Source organism: Rhinolophus ferrumequinum, chromosome 2 (genome assembly GCF_004115265.2).
Source record: "Rhinolophus ferrumequinum isolate MPI-CBG mRhiFer1 chromosome 2, mRhiFer1_v1.p, whole genome shotgun sequence".
Taxonomy (NCBI): Eukaryota; Metazoa; Chordata; class Mammalia; order Chiroptera; family Rhinolophidae; genus Rhinolophus; species Rhinolophus ferrumequinum.
The window spans coordinates 61435759-61451791 of NC_046285.1; the positions used below are offsets into that span (position 1 = coordinate 61435759).

At 43.9% G+C, this 16033-nt stretch overlaps 1 pseudogene; it reads right to left on the reverse strand.

Moving 5' to 3' along the window:
- Positions 1 to 212: 212 nt before the first annotated feature.
- LOC117032821 (uncharacterized) lies at positions 213 to 12277 on the reverse strand (annotated as a pseudogene).
- Between the last annotated feature and the right edge of the window lie 3756 nt (positions 12278 to 16033).

A 16033-nucleotide genomic window follows, 5' to 3' on the forward strand; every position in this document is an offset into this window, starting at 1 on the left:
CCAATTGTCTTTTAAAATACAAGTATTAATTGGACAGCATTCAAGATCGTCCCTACACAAATGTCACTCAGTCACTCAAGTTGGATATGTCTTCCTGAGTAGGAGAGACAGGGGTGCAGTTAGAGGCGGCCCCTTGGAACTTGCACAGAACCCCGAATGGCCCTGGGATGTGCAGTGGTGGGAGGGGAGAGGAAACGCTGAGAGACCCAGTGTCAGGGAGTGGTTCCGGGCCACTGTCACGGGGGTTGTCTGAGCATTTGCAGCATGGACGGAAACTGTGCCTGCCTCACTCCTGCCCCCAGTCCTCTCCCCTCCCCTCCTTCTCCGAGAGAGGCCCACCCTGTCCACAGCACAGCTCTGCTGGGCCAAGGAGGGTCCCAGCAACCAGAGCCTGCCTCTCCAAGGCTGTCCCTGTCCCTGAGGGCCCTGCTGAGGGTTCCATGGACACGTAGAGATGCCCTTATGTGTTGATGTGGAAGGAGTTTAGGAGGCCCCAGCCCCTTGCAGAAGAGACGAGAAAGGAAGAAAATGGGTTCTGAGAATGGCCTGCAGTGAGTGCCTCTGTACGGTCAGTTCCCTCCATCTTCCACTTCTGGCTGTGCCTACTATGGCTTCTTCCAACTGCCAAGGTCCTGGAATTGAGGGAGGATGCCAAACGTGCCAAACCACAGGAGCAGAAGCAAGAGCTGTTCGAGAGGGGCAAGAGTGGCTCCAGTGTCAGCTTTGGGGCCTGTTGGCATCACGGGAGAAGTACACTGGGGCCATTGTACTGTGAGAAGCCTTCTTGAAATGAAAGTTTGAACATTCGGTGACTGGGGGAAGCATTCATCAAAAATTCAATTCAACCAGCAGTTAATACGTATCCACTCTGTGCAGAGCTTGTGTGTGGGGTTCTTCAGGGACACTGGAGACGAGCAGGACGTGGGCTCCACCCTCAGAAGGTCTGAGGACTCTCAAAAGAGTAGGGAACACAGATCCACAGACAATTTACACAGCGACAAAATGCCACCAACTGTTATTGACACGTTCCGCCCTGGGCTGTGTCCCCTGGTGAGAAGAGGAGGATTCTGGCCCTGGGGACATTCAAGTCCCATCCGGTCACCGTTCCACAACACGTGTTTGGATGTTTCATTTTAGACATGTTAAGCTTCAGACTAAAGCGACACATTTAAATGAAGACATTCAAGAGTGGAGCTCAGAATCTAGACTAGCAATATAAATCAGGGATGAAAGGCAATGAGTGAGACCACTGAGGAGCAAGTGTGGGGAGAAAAGAACACCCAGAAGGATGTGTGTGGGTGGGAGGGGATGGCGGGCAGCAAAGGAGGAGGAGGCATCAAGGAGATGTTGCATCATTTTAACAGGCGATGCTGTATTAACGGAAACGCATTTCCAGAGACGTGAAGCACAGCAGGTCCTCCTATTGCAATGACGATGGGATGCAGAATGAAGACCGCCTCTGCCTGCTCACCAGGGAGACAGCGGAGCTTTCTGTAGCCCGTGGAGGGGTTGAGGGTAACAGCCGTTCACACAGCCCACAAGGATGGCCTGATGCCATGGTCAGCACTTTAAACACGTTATTCTGATTGCGATTAGTCCTCACCGCACCCTTCCTGGCAGAAGGTACCATGGGGTGTAGAGAAGTTGGGTCACTTGTCCAGACCCGGTGGTCAGCAGGCAGCTAGGTCAGGATTCCACCTCATCCCTCTCACAGCGCAGCCTTACACGACACTCACCAGTTTTAGAACACACAGGCTGTGCTGTGTCTGAATTCACAGGGCAGGGCCTGTATAGGGTCTATGAGGAAGTCTCCTACCTCACCAAATTCAGAAAGAGCAGGTTAACTGGACAAGTGAAGCCTGGCACCATGGCGAAATGCTTCACTTGCTAGATAGTAAGCCGGTCAGGTATCAAAGCTGGTTTCGTGATTACTCATGTGTTCTCTTCCTTTCAGGTTTTGGTCATCTCCTTCCACAGTTAATAAAACTCACCCTCTTCACTGAATTTTCCCCATAAGACTGCTTCTCCCGATTCTTCCTCTGCCTTATCTCTCCTTCCTCATTCTGATGTGCACATCACAACTCCTCTCATTTTCAAGCCCATCATTCTTGAAGCTACAATATTCCTTTTCTGTTCGTTTTTGTAGAAAAACTGCTCTGCTCTGAAAATCAAATTTCTAACTTTCTTTCTTTAAAGCAGCTACTGTCTTGTCCGCTATCTTCATTTTGGTCACATTACCATCATCACTGTTCTCTGTGTTTATTTTCAAGTGATTTCAAAATCTTCGCATACTTTCTCCCAATAAAAGTAACAGTACTTTGTCCTGACCCGCGTTATTGTCGTTTTTCCTCTTTCCCCTTTTTTTCTTTCAGGGGCCTCCTTGGGAAGTCAGGCTGCTGTAGGAAATCCTCCCAGAAGGGCGAAGGGACCTCCAAACCACTGCCCTCTTCTCTGTGTGGGGTGTGCATGTGTGGGCACCAGGGCAGACATTTTGGGGTACGAGTATAGTTCTAGGTGTATGGTTTTGTTTTTCGTTTTTTGGTTTTTTTTGAGTGCAAGGCTGACTTGGGGACCTGGGTGGGCATTGTTCAGCTTGAACCTGAAAAGAATACAAACTTGTGCAAACATTTGCACATATACACAGTATCTAATATAATGCCTACTTCTGCTCAGGATTTATAATTGGAGTGGGTAAAGGAACAGATGTATTTGTTCTCTACTAACAACAAATCAGCTTATTTGTGGGTTAGTGCCAATGGCTTTTTAACAAATTACCAACTATAAATTATTACTTTCTGCGATTTGATGGGCAAATAGCATTTTATATGGAGGCATTTGGTACTGGGATCAAATACTATGCCATGCCCTGTATGGAGTCTACAGAAAGAATGGAAGGATTGAAATATATGATGCAATCATAGAAAAAATAAAAGAAAAAAAGAAGGCAAACATAGATTTAAACACTGTTTTTATTTTGCTTTCTAATAACTTAAGGACAGAGTTTTCCAGGAGGAGGGGGAGAGAAAGAGAGACAGAGAATGAGAGAGAGAGAGAGAGAGAGAGAGAGAGAGAGAGAGAGAGAGAGAGAGGTGTCAGCAAATAAGTTTACATGACTTTCACCTTAACAGATAATGTGCTGATTGCTGTGTTTTATCCTTTTCTCGCCTCTTCTCTCCCTGGTCTCTCTGTGTCTATTTCTATCTCTATCATTATGCCCGACAGCCGTGTTTACCACTTCCTCAGGTGTGCCAACTCTCTTTCTGGGGGAAATTTTGTATGTACACAATGGAGGGTAGTTTTACCCCTTATCTAGTGAGCAGTGCTAGTTAGCAAAGCGAGATGAAGGGTTAAGAAATAGGTGTGTTACAAAGAAAATGAGAACAAGCTCTGACAAAATGCAGGTGGGAGCAAAACATAAGTGAGTGATTCCAAACTTCAAACAGTGGAGCAAGTTCTTTGCCTTCTTGGGTCACTTGTCTTGGCCCTGCCCCACCCGCCCCCCTGCCCTCCCATCCTGATGGTCATCCAGGAAGACCAGCTGTGCCAGTGCCAGGAGGGAAGGGCAGGTGAGGAGCTCAGGGACGGGACCTGGAACTGATCAGTTGCTTATGAGCTGCCCCGGTGTCTGGAATTTATAGCGATCATGTGGTGAACCCCATGGCTCGGTGCCTCAGTTTCTTGTTCTGCAAAATGGGAGATCATTTCTCCCTCATAGGTCACCTGAGGAGTAAAGAGTTACTAGTTACTATATACGTAACACATTCCAAAGGTGCCTGCTGTACAATAAACACACCCACATTAGTAACTGTGGCTAGAGTGGGCAAAAGGAAAAGTTTGTTTCTTTCTCTTTTCTTTTCTTAGCTTTTTTCCATTTTATTTTTAGTTTGTGTAGTCCCATGGAAGTAACATTTTATCTTTGCACTGGGAACATTGAAAAGCACTGACAAGGAGCTCCCAGTTTTCTGAAAGCATGTTGCAGCTGTGGCTTCTGTGCAGCAGGCACAGAGACATGTTGGCTCCTGTACCCAGGTGCTGATGAGAGCAGTGACAGGCCTCAGCCACTGGTGCGGAGTGGTCTGCGTGAGGATTCCGGCTCCTTAAGATTTTTTAAAAATATATTTTTATTAAAATATAGCTAACATACAATATTATATTCGTTTCAGGGCTACACCATAGTTATTCAACATTTATAGACCTAAAGAAGTGATCACCATGATAAGTCCAGCAACCATCTGACACTGTACCACGGTATCACAATATTATTGACTATATTCCCTATGCTGTAGCCCCATGACTTATTTGTTTTATACCTGGAAATTTGAATCTCTTATTCCCCTTCCCCTTTCCCCTCTTTTTAAAAAATTTTTAATTATAGGTGTACAGCATAGTGGTTAGACATTTATATAATTTAAGAAATGATCCTCCTAGTCTAATAGTCTAGTCTAATACTCACCTGGTACTAGACATGGTCGTTACCATGTTATTGACTCTATTCCCTGTGCTTTTCTTTACGTTCTCATGACCATGTTGTAACTACCAGTTTCTACTCCTCAATCCCCTCACATTTTTCACCCTGGCCCCTCAGCACCCTGTCTGTGCTTCCTGGACTTGTATGTCTGTTTCCTTCACCAGGTTAAGAAAGTTTTCTGTCATTAGTTCTTCAAATAGGTTCTCAATCCCTTGCTCTCTCTCTCTTCTCTTTCTGGTGCCCCTATGATGCAAATGTTGTTACACTTGATGTTGTCCCAGAGGTCCCTTAACCTATCGTCATTTTTTTGGATTCTTTTTTCTTTTGCTGTTCTCATTGGTTGTTTTATGCTACCTTCTCTTCCAAATCTATTCGATCCTCTGTTTCATCTAGTGTGTTGGTGATTGCTTCTAGTGCATTCTCAGTTCAGTTACGGTATTCTTCACTTCTGACTGGTTCTTTTGTATGGTTTCTATGTCCTTTTTTATGCTTGGTATCTCTTTGTTGTAGTTCTCACTAAGTTCCTTGAGCATTGTTTTGAACTCTGTCTCTGGTAGGTTGGTTGCCTCCATTTCATTTAGTTCTTTTTCTGTAGTTTTCTCTTATTCTTTTATTTGATATGTATTTCTTTGTTTCCTCATCTGTGCTGCCTCTCTGTTTGTTTCTATGTATTTGGTAGATCTGTTATGTCTCCCGGTCTTGAATAGGTGGCCTTATGGAGCAGGTGTCCTGTGGGGCCCTGACACAGTCTCCCTGGTCACCTGTTCCAGGTGCTCCAGGAGCGTTCCTTGTGTGGGTTGTATGTACCTTCCTGTTATAGTTCAGCCTTGGTTGCTATTGGCACATCAGTTGGTGGGATTAACCCTCAGGCTGATTGGCTTACAGGCTGCAGGGGTTTACCCCACTGAGTGGGATTCGCCTGTGCAGGCTCTGGTGCCTGTTAAAACTGCCCTTTGTGTGTGCCACTTGTGGGGTAATTGGGCAGCACTCTGCTGTGGTGTGAAGCCAACTGCCAAGTATGTTGGTTCTGGGGCCCCTTGGAGGGGCTTTGGTACAGGCCCAGGTCACCCACTGCCTGTGACCAGCTGAGGGCTACCTCGTAGGAGCTACAAAGTAATCCATGGTTGTTCATTGTCTGTGCTAACCATAGAGGCAGGTAGGAAAGGCAATACTGTGAACTGAGGACAGCTGCCACCAGTACCAGGCCTGGGATAGCTCCCCCAAACGCCAGGACACCCCAGGCCTGCTGCACCTGCCTGCTGCCTTAAGGTTCAGCCACTGATAAAGCCTCAAGTGGTATATGAGTTGGATTAGGCAGGGTCTCAGGGAGCTACCAGAGTGAGAAGAGTTGTGGTCACCAGGCTAATGTAGACTCTGGTTTGGTGCCAGTGCTGAGCCTGGAGCTACTCAGCAAAAGCCTCAGAGTACACCGAGGCCAGCTTCTGCCTGTGTGGGTCCTGCAGACTCTGATAGTTTTTCAAGAAACAGTGCAATGTGGGCGGGGCTAGCTGCTCTTGGAGAAGGTGCCTCCAGCATTGAGGGAGTCGGGCAGGGGAGTTGTGTAGGGTGAGTCAGCTTCTGCCCAGCAGGCACAGAGACATGTTGGCTCCTGTACCCAGGTGCTGGTGAGAGCAGTGACAGGCCTGCTCTCACTGCTGGAGACCCGGAGCTCACCAGACCAATCAGATTCAGATTTGTCCATGAGGGGGAGGGCTCAACACAGGAATGATGGCACCTGCCTGCCGGCTGCACAGGAGAATGACCTCACACAGAATGGTAACTATTCTCCAGCTCTCACCTTGAAGCTACCCACCTCAGTCTGCCCCCTGCATGCCTCCACTGCCTCCCGAGCCACTGTCCCTTTGCTGGAGCCCAAGGTGAGTGCCTGCAAGTGAGTGAGTCTGTGCACGGGCCATTTAGGAGGACACTTGGGTTTCCTACCACCTTCTGTCCCACCCAAATGGTCGGAATCCCCACTGTCTTTCACACCTAGAGGTTGTGGGGGGCTCCTCTTCCTGACCAGTACTTTGGGCTGGGGAGGCTGGTGTAGGGCTGGGGTCCCTCACTCCTCTGGGGGGAACCTCTGAGGCTGAAATATCCCTCCCTGTTCTCAACCGCCAAAAGGACATTTGGGGCCCGTTCCACGTCTCCGTCTTTCCTATCAGTCTCGATGTGACTTCTTCTTTATATCCTTAAGTATAAAACTTCTGTTCAGCCAGACTTCAGATGGTTCTCCAGGTTGATTGTTCTATAATTTAACTGTAATTTTAATGTGTTCACAAAAGGAAGCAGACACAGTGTTTAGCTACTCTGTCATCTTAGTCTCCTCAGAAGTTTGTTTCTTAAGTAGGCAAGAGAAACCTAACAAGAATTGTATTTAAAAGAGCAAGCAGCCCTCTCAGCCCAAACAACTGTGCCTCAAAGAATGAATACAGAGGGCCAAGTCTAAAAAAGCAAGGTTTCACCTCTCTGAGACCTACTGTATATTTCAGTGTTTTCATTTGTTTCAAATTCTGCAGAGTCAAACTAGTTACTGGGAATTTTTAATGATTTTAACATATCTCCTTGTGAGGACAGAGTCCCAGAGGGCAGTTTCCAGGCTCTTGGCCTCACGTGGAAAGGAGTTGGCTTGGTTATTGGGTGGCCATCAGCTGCTACCAGTTAGCCATTAGCCACTAATATAACTGCTGTAACTACGCTAGAAGGGATGGTTGTTGGTTGACAGAGAAGGGGATGGCGGATTGCAGTTAGCAAGGGCTGAGTTGGTTGGCAGAGAAGCAGACGGCAGGCTGAGGATCGTGTGGCTCCTGCTTCCTGTCCCAGCTGCCATAGTGGTGTGGGCACAGAGCCAGACGTACAGTTTCCAGGCTCTCGGCTTCACATGGAAAGGTGCTGGCTCAGGTAGTAAATGGCCATCGACTGTGATTGGATGGCCATCAGCTGTGGCTGGTTGGCCGTCAGCTGTAACCAGTGAGCCATTGGCCATGAATATAACTGCCGTGGCTACACTAGCAGAAAAATGGGGGCTAGCAAGAAGATGGTGGCTGAGCTAGCAAGCGGCGGAGTGTGGATTACAGGTTGCAGAGAAGTAGATTGCTAGCAAGTGAGATTGTTTGGCAGAGACAAGTGGATGGCGGGTTGCGGATAGTGTGGCTCTTGCCTCCTGTGTCTCCAACGCAGCCGCCAGCGAGACTATAGTAGTATGGCTTCCCTACCTATGGCTCCGTGGGTGTTCCTTTTTGGCCTCATCATGTCCTGTGTTCTTATGTGGGGAGCGGGAGCTGAGACCCCCGCAGGCCGTCCCGCACGACAAGTGGTATGACTCCCACATCTATGGCTCCATGGGTGTTCCTTTTTGGTCTCATCATATCCTGCGTTCTTGTGTGGGGAGCAGGACTAGAGACCCTGCATGACACATGGCGCAGTGAGCAGGGTGTGGTGTCTGCTGAAACTCTCTGGAAGGTGGTGGAGCAGCTTGTGCATATGGGCGCTCAGTTTCGGGAAACCCGTGAGGAGTGGTGCCAGGAACAGGAGGCGCGATCTGCTTGGGAGAAATATGACCCTTTGGTGAATTGGTGGGTCTCTTGAGCCTCCAGATGGCGCGCCACCCTGTTGGCGAGCGTCACCTTCCTTTTGGTGGTTCGCTGCTGCCGTGGGCTCCTAGAGTTGTGGACATCTGACACCGAGGCCTCCACCCACTCAGATACCTGGCATGGTGAGCAGGACTCCGACAAGGTAGGAATAATGTCTGACTCTGGGCGGGAGGACAGGTGGCCCCCACACAGTGTGTGGTGCCTGGTGGCCACTGTTCTCGGGAGCTGGACGTTTCTCCAAACAGCATAGGACAGAGAAAGCAAAGATGGTTGTGGCCGTGTGGGCTGGGAAGTGCTTGCTGAGGCAGCTCAGATGTGGGACTTGTAGTCCCAGGAGGAAACGCTCGCTGAATCCTTGGTGGAGGATGCGGGTGAGGTCAAGGTCGTCCCTCACCCCCAGGTTGGGGAGGACTTGGAGCCCTTGTCCTGCGGGGAGGGCACACATTGTGAGGCCAACGCACAGCCCTGGTGAATGACTGTGGACTATGGTGAATTGCCTTCCATCCCTGATTTGACGGACCGCTTAACAGTTTGCTTGGGAACGTACCACCATGTAGTGGAACTGGTGGATGTTTGCTTCCTGTGTTTCACCTGGCTGCCAGGGAGACTGTGGTACAGGAAGACCCCTTGTTGGGGTACAGGTGGATGTTTACTTCCTGTATCTCCACCGGCCGCCTTCGAGAATATGTGAGAACCCTGGCAGTGCCCAGGAAGTCTGGCTGTGCCTAGAAAGACTGGTGGTACCCTGAGAAACCCTGGTTGTGCCCAGAAAGTAGGTGGACATCGAGGGACACCCCCTGGGACATTACTTGAACTGTTCTGAAACTTTTTCTCATGAGCTGGGTTCCTGACACAGCGCCCCTCGCGGAAGATGCATGTTGCGTAGATTGTGAGGGGAGACCCTGCGGGGTGGAGTGTGGGGACAGAGTCCCAGAGAGCAGTTTCCAGGCTCTCAACCTCACGTGGAAAGGTGCTGGCTTCGTTATTGGGTGGCCATTAGCTCTTACCGGTTAGCCGTTAGCCACTAATATAACTGCCGTAGCTACGCTAGGGTGCAGGTTGGGTTGGTTGGTTGGCAGAGAAGCGGACAGCAGATTGTGGATCGTGTGGATCCTGCTCCCTGTATCTCTAACCCAGCTGCCAGCGAGACTATAGTGGTATGACTCCCCTATCTATGGCTCTGTGGGTGTTCCTTTTTGGCCACACCATATCCTGCGTTCTTGTGTGGGGAGCGGGACCAGAGACCCTGCATGACACTCCTTTAAAATCTAATAGTACTCCATAATCCTAGTGCTACTAGTTTCCTTAGCAAAACCTCAGGGTTTGTCTTTTCCTATTTGTTCATTTGACATTTCTGCCTTCATTTTTCCATACGAGTGAACAGATATCTATTCCCATGTGTAACTCGTGAAGCAAGGTAAACACAGTTTATGTTGGTGGGGATCTTGTGGCTGAACTCACACAGTTGGCTAACAATGAAAAATAGTGACATGACCCAAGTTTCCCCTCTGCCCACATCTATGCTAAGTTGGAATTTAAAGTCTTTTGACTAACACAGAATCAAGAACTAACATATTTGTTGTGCAGAGATAACTCCAAATGGCCCCTAATGATGGCATAAGCTAAAATTTCTTAGTTCAAGTCATAGCCACAAAACACCCAGACAGTTATTGAGTAGATTTTTGTCTTCTGTAGAAGAGTCATACTAATTGGGACCCCTCAAATTTGAATTAATAAATGATATAATGACTAAGAGAATACTTAATTTTCCATACTTAAAAAAAATGTGGATTATAAATTCAACTTCAGGTCGTTCCCTTCTGAGGTGGAGAGGCTAAACAATGACGTAACAGTAACCATTTATGCTTCTCAGCACCAGGTATAATGGATTTACTGAGAAAAATCTACCAAGTTGCAACTACAAACTTTCTAATAAATTCTGGATGATTTGTGGTTTCTTTTAACGTGCCAAATTGACTCCAGGACTCCACTTAGCAGGGGCACATTTATTTAACAGGGAATAATAGATCATCAGAAAAAGCTAGGAAAAAAAAATTCTTAGAATGTAGAAATTGATGTAACATAAAGAATTTACAGGTAATTTTCTTTCTTTTGCCATCCTTGGACAAGAGCCAAACATTATTCTACATGGGACTTGAAAGATTAAAAGTAAAAGGTACAAAGTAGTAAAACTGATTTTTTACTGTGGCTTCTTAAAGGATCTTTATCAGTTTGTATTCGCAACTTTTAAACCTGCCACTTTCACCTTTAACACTAATGGTTCATGGGGTATTTTGAATAGTAGATTGTTTTTCTTTTTAACGAGAACACAAATCCTATTTCCTAACTCATATGAAACTACTCAGACTAAACTAAGGAACCTAAAATTTGAGAGTATTTCTAAAGAGATAATATAGGGATATTCAGAGGGGCAGGTTTCATTACAATACTTTGTTTCCCCAATAAGGAGGAACCTGGAGTCACAATGGAATAATTAAATGACTTTTTTTTTTCTGATAGTCATATAATATCTCTTAATTCTAGTCCTCTAGTCTTCCCTTTGGATTACTTTACCTACTGATATGGAACTTTGAGGTTTGTTTTTGGTTTGGCAATGATCAGCAGGTGACATGATCACTTTACAGTAGGAGAGAACTTGGGATTCCTCTACTTGTGGTTTCTTCAAATTGCTAGCCTCTACTCATTAATGGTTCATGATATCCATTTAGTGAGTTGCCATCAGAATTTTTTTTTAAGTGAAAATATGTATTGGCTATAGTAAGTGTAAAGGTTGAAACCTTGTTTACATTATGTATAGATGAATGCAGAATCAAAATTACTTTCCAGTTTGAAACATTTAGCACGAGTGGGCTGCAGTCAGCAGGCCAGGATTAGGGGAGGTGATGAGGCAGGGCTCAGTAAATGCAGGGTTGGATCCTGTCTCTGTTTAGTTCTGACATTTTGTTCATCATGGATTTCTTTGGATAATTTTGATTTTTAAAAGTGCTTTGCATTAAAAAACGATTGAGTTTTGATTGCTGTGCTTTTTGATGTTCCCATAAATTTTGTGCCTCAAATGAGTGCCTCCCTTGCCTCTCCCTATTCTTCATCCTGACTGTCAGTGTGCTTTAGCGAGGGAATGGAGAGGGTCGGGGAAATCACGAGGATGAGAAGCTGACTTTGTGTGTGACATCTTCTTCTTTATGAGGTAGGAGGTGACGTCAGCCAAGAGTGAGGAAGACAAGCCTTGGGAGAAGCAGGGGAGACAGCGTGGCGGGTGAAGAGACTAGGAGAGAAAGAAGGTCCAAAGCAAGTGAAGGATGGTCACATAGCACAGGGCACCTGCGCAGTGAGGGATGGCATGTGCAGTGATGCTGCCTGCCTGGGCGTTCCGCTTCTCCAGCAGCCCCTCAGGTACAGGAGCAGAGAAGACAGGAGGACCCAAGGTCTGGAGTTGTTGGGATGGAAAGACGGGAAGCAGGGAGAGGACGGCAAAGGTGTCAGATGATTTCTCACCTGAGACAGGGACGTGGGTAAGAAGAAAAGTCTTACCAAGTGGAGCTTGCTGAGTGGGTTGGGGGCTTAGGGGACAGGCAGGAGGTGGCAGAGGATTCTAGATGAATGTTTAGAGGTTGTGGTTGAAGGGTGAGTGTACTGGGAAATGCGTGTAGAATTCAGAATTCCAGAGGAAGTGCACTTCTAAGTGAAGCCCAATAAAGGACTTTCTTGCTGATTAGTTGTCTTGTGTCGGGGGCGGTAATGTGAACACATGGTATATACATGTGTAAAATAAGGTTACACATGGTCGTAAAATAAGGTTTCCTTAACCTTCTGAGTGTTGTATGTCTACTCAATCAGATGTAGAAATATAGTATCCCTAAGAGTAGATGTTGTTACTATATTACAATAATGGCCAGAAACAGGGGATGAGAGACATATGGATGGACAGAAAACTACGTGCATTTTGAATTCAAACGCACTGGCTTTCTTTAGTTAACACTCCTCAGCCCCAGGTCTCAGACTCACTGTTGCTTCTCCTCCTGGAAGACGCCTCCCCAACCTCCACCCAGCTCCCAAACGGGTCCGTGGCCGTCATCAGACCCCCCTGTGCTCCCAGCACAGCTGTCACTATGGGCCCCACGTGGGTCTTCCCACTCAGAGCTCCGTGACTCGGCCTTGTCTGTCCTGCCTTGCGACTCGCTCCCGCTGCATGCATCGTTGGGATCGCTTTGTTTCCTGTAATGCCCAGTGTTTTCTGTCTCCAGTTTGGGCAGGCCTGTGGGCTTCTCCCCAGTCCCCTCCCCTGCACTTTATTTATTTAAATTTAATTTAATTTTATTAGTTTCAGGTGTACAAAACAACATAATGATTAGACACCCCTTATAAAGCTATAACCCTACCATTCTACTACCCCTCTTACACCATACATAGCTATGACAATATCATTGACTATATTCTTTATGCTGTACTTTACATATTGTGACTCTATCTACCTACCTATTGACTAATAGTTGACATTCAGTATTATTTTATATTACTTCGGTATACAGAGCAGTGGTTAGGCATTTATATAATCTATAAAGTGATTCTCCCAATAAGTCCAGTGCCCATCTGACATCCCACATGGTCCTTACAACATTATTGACTATATTCCCCATACTGTATTTCACATCCCCGTGACTATTTTGAGACTCCCAATTTGTACTTTTTAATCTCTTCACCTTCTCACCTACTTCCAACCTCCCTCCCATCTAGCAGCCATCAGTTTTTTTCTCTGTATCTGTGAGTCTATTTCTGTTTTGTTTGCTCATTTATTCTGTTCTTTAGATTCCACATATAAGTGAGATCATATGATATTTGTCTTTCTCAGTCTGACTTATTTCACTTAACATAATATCCTCTAGGTCCATCTATGTTGCAAATTGTAAGATTTCATTCTTTTTTATGGCAGAGTAATAATACTCCATTGTATAAATATACCACAATTTCTTTATCCAATCGTCTATTAACGGGCATTTGGGTTGTTTCCATATATTGGCTATTGTGAATAGCACTGCAGTAAACATATGGGTGCCTACATTTTTTCGTATTAGTGGTTTGGATTTCTTTGGATAAATACTCAGGAGTGGAATTGCTGAGTCATAAAGTAGTTCTATTTTTAATTTTTTGAGGAAACTCCATACTGTTTTCCATAGTGACTGCACCAATCTACGTTCCCACCAACAATGCACGAGGATTCCCTTTTCTCTACATCCGCGCCAACATTTGTTGTTTGTTGATTTATTGATGATAGCCATTCTGACCAGAGTGAGGCGGTATCTCATTGTGGCTTTTACTTGCATTTCTTTGATGATGAGTGATATTGAGCATCTTTTCATATGTCTATTGGCCATCTATATGTCCTCTTTGGAGAAATGTCTATTTATGTCCTCTGCCCATTTTTAAATTGGATAGTTTGGGGTTTTTTGGTGTTGAGTTGTATGAGGTTTTGTTTTTTTTTTTTAGGTTGGTGCAAAAGTAATTGCGGTTTTTGCAATTTTTTTTTAAAATTTATTTTTAATTTATTGGGGTGACAATTGTTAGTAAAATTACATAGATTTCAGGTGTGCAATTCTGTATCACATCATCCATAAATCACATTGTGTGTTCACCACTCAGAGTCAGCTCCCCTTCCATCACCATACATTTGATCCCCCTCACCCTCATCCCCCACCCCCCTGTATGAGGTTTTTTTTCCCCCCATAAATTTTGGGTATTAACCCCTTATCAGATATATCATTGGCAAATATCTCCTCCCATTCAGTAGGATGTCTGTTTGTTTTGTTGATGGTTTCCTTTGCTGTGAAAAAACTTTTTAGTTTGATGTAGTCCCATATGTTTATTTTTTCTTTTGCTTCCCTTGCCTGAGAGGATATATCATTAAAAATATTACTAAGGGTAATATCTGAAAGTTTACTTTCTATATTTTCTTCTAGGAGTTTTATGATTTTGGGTCTTACAATTAAGTCTTTAATCCATTTTAAGTTTATTCTTGTATATGGCATAAGAAGGTGGTCCAGTTTCATTTTTTGCATGTGTCTATCTAATTTTCCCAGCACCATTTATTAAATAGATTGTCTTTATACCCAAATGTAAATTCTTGATTCCGTTGTCATAGATGAAATGACCATATAGGCATGGATTTATTTCTGGGCTCTCTGTTTTGTTCCATTGATCTATGTCTCTGCTTATGCCAGTACCATGCTGTTTGATTACTATGGCCTTGTGGTATAATTTGATATCAGGTAGCGTGATAACTCCAGCTTTGTTCTTATTTCTCAGGATTGCCGTGGCTATTCAGGATTGTTTATGGTTCCATATAAATTTTAAGATTATTTATTCTAGCTCTGTGAAAAATGCCATTGGTATTTTGATAGGGATTGCATTGAATATATAGATTGCTTTGGGTAGCATGGACGTTTTAACTATATTAATTCTTCCTACTAATGAGCATGGTATATGTTTCCATTTATTGGTATCTTTTTAAAATTTCTCTCTTCAATGTCTAATAATTTTCTGAGTACTGGTCTTTTACCTCCTGGGTTAAATTTGTTCCTAAGTATTTTATTTTTTTGGTGCAATTGTAAATGAGATTGTTTTCTAAATTTCTCTTTCTGATAGTTCATTATTGATATCCAGTGTGCATCCAATTTCTGAATATTAATTTTGCATCCTGCTACTCTACTAAATTCATTTATCAATTCTAGTAGGTTGTTGGTGCAACCTTTGGGATTTTCTCTATATAGTATCATGTCATCTGTAAATAAGGACAATTTTACTTCCTTCTTTCCAATTTGGATGCTTTTTATTTCTTGTCTGATTGCTGTGGCTAGAACTTCCAGTACTATGGTGAATAAAAGTGGTGAAAATGAGCATCCTTGTCTTGTTTCTGATATTAAGGGGATGCTTTTAGGATTTTTGCATTGAGTTGATATTAGCTGTGGGTTTATTATATATATATATATATATATAATATGTATATATACATATTATATATACTATATATATATATACATATATATATAGTATTAATAATATGTATATATACATATTATATATATATATATACATATATATATAGTATATATAATATGTATATATATATTATATATATATATATCTTTATTATGTTGAGATATGTTCCCTCTATTCACACTTTGCTGAGAGTTTTACCGTAAATTGATGCTGGTTTTTGTCAAATGCCATTTCTGTATCTATTGATATGACCATATGATTTTTATTTTTTAATTGTCTTTGTGTGGTGTATCACATTAATTGATTTGCGAGTATTGAACCAAGCTTGCATACCAGGAATGAATCCCACTTGATCGTGGGATATGATCTTTTTAATGTATTTCTGAATTCGGTTTGCTAGTATTTTGTTGGGGATTTTTGCATCTGTGTTCACTAAGGATATTGGCCTAGTTTTCTGTTTTTGTAATATCTTTGGTTTTGGAGTCAGGGTGATAGTGGCCTCATAAAATGAGCCTGGGAAACTTTCGTCCTCCTGGAGTTTTTGCAATAGTTTGAGGAGAGTTTTGGTATGTTTGAATGTTTGGTGAAATTCATCTGTGAAGCCATCTAGTCCAGGACTTTTGTGTGTTGGGAGCTGGTTGATTACTGATTCAATTTTGTTGATAGTAATTGGTCTGTTCAGATTTTCTGTTTCTTCTTGATTCCACCTTGGAAGATTTTATGCTCCTAGGAATTTATCCATTTTTTCCAGATTGTCTAATGTATTGGCATATAGTTGCTCATAGTATTTTTAAAAAATTTTTTGTATTTCTGTGGTGTTTGTTGTCACTTCTCTTTTATTTATGATTTTATTTATTAGGGTCCTCTCTTTTTTTCTTGATGAGTTTAGTTAAAGGATTGTCAATTTTGTTTATCTTTTTCAAGAAAACAACTCTTGGTTTCATTGATCTTTATATAT